Raw genomic sequence first — 1,714 nt, 5'->3', positions numbered from 1 at the left:
CTCAAAACCTAGAATAAAAGAAAGCAACCTAATCTCCTTATTTTTTCTCTAGTGAATAATTTTGAGACAGGTTCCTGAGATCAGTAGCATGCAAAAGCTAACTAGACCATATAGATTGTGGAAGCAATGTTAGGAAATGAGTGTATTTTTTTTAAATATTTGTCTAGGAAGTTTATCTTTCACCCCACTTTGCATTTTACATGTTTAAGCAAACTATCAACTTTCTTCCCTTAGTTTTCTCCTATGTGTAATCTGGTCTATTAGAATTTCAGTTAGGTATTTTTGAAGTTTTGTAATTCAGATGGTTACATTTTCACCAAAATTTTTCTACGTGTTCCATTACATGAAAACATGAACAAGTTTAATGATTTTTCAAAGATTGTAACTTAAACCCTAGGTTTCCAGTGTGGCTATAACTGCACACTGTGCAGATTCAGACACATGATAGATTAACTGCTTTTTATTTTGATATTTGATATTATCCTTAGATGATACATAGAGACAAAATATTCTATATAGTTTTTATCTTTCTACATTGTCATACTGGTGAGAAAGGGAAAGATGATCACAGGATGAAGGAAAGTATAACTTGCAAAGTGGTTAAAAATATTCTCATGGTCAGTTTTTTTTTTTTTTTAATTTTATTAGTTCTAATCAGTTATACATGACAGCAGAAAGGTTTTTAATTCATTGTATACAAATGGAGCACAACTTTTCTTTGGTTTTATAGGATGTAGAATTGCATCACATGTGCAGTTATACATGTACCTAGGGTAATGATGTTCATCTCATTCCACCATCTTTTCTGCCCCCATCCCCCCTCCCTCTCCCGCCCTCCCCTTGGCCCAATCAAAGTTCCTTCACACACACACCCCATATTTATCAGCATCTACTTATCAGAGAGAACATTTGGCCTTTAGTTTTTGGCATTGGCTTACTTTGCTTAGCATGATATTCTCCATCTCCATCCATTTACCTACAAATGCCATGATTTTATTCTCTTTTAATGCTGAGTAATATTCCAATGTGTATATATACCACAGTTTCTTTATCCATTCATCCATTAAAGGGCATCTAGGTTGGTTCCATAGTTTAGCTATTGTGAATTGTGCATGAATAAACATTGAAGTGGCTGTGTCACTGCTGTTTTGAAGTCCTTTGGGTATAGACCAAGGAGTGGGATAGCTGAGTTAAATGGTGGTTCCATTCCAAGTTTTCCAAGGAATCTCCACACTGCTTTCCATATTGGCTGCACAAATTTGCAGTCCTACCATCAATGTATGAATGTGCCTTTTCCCCCACATCCTTCCCAACACTTATTGTTGTTAGTATTCTTGATAGTTGCCATTCTGACTGGAGTGAGATGAAATCTTAGAGAAATTTTGATTTGCATTTCTCTAACTGCTAGAGATGTTGAAAATTTGTTCATGTATTTGTTGATCGATTGTGTATCTTCTCCTGAGAAGTGTCTGTTCAGCTTCTTTTTTTTTATTTTCATTTTTTTTTCATTTTTCTTATTGGTTGTTGAAAACATTACAAAGCTCTTGACATATCATATTTCACACATTAGATTCAAGTTGGTTATGAACTCCCAATTTTACCCCAAATACAGATTGCAGAATCACATCGGTTACACATCCACATTTTTACATAATGCCCTATTAGTAACTGTTGTATTCTGCTACCTTTCCTATCCTCTACCATCCCCCCTCCC

Source organism: Marmota marmota, unplaced genomic scaffold (genome assembly GCF_001458135.2).
Source record: "Marmota marmota marmota unplaced genomic scaffold, marMar, whole genome shotgun sequence".
Taxonomy (NCBI): domain Eukaryota; kingdom Metazoa; phylum Chordata; class Mammalia; order Rodentia; family Sciuridae; genus Marmota; species Marmota marmota.
Note: the sequence above shows the minus strand (reverse complement) of the source record.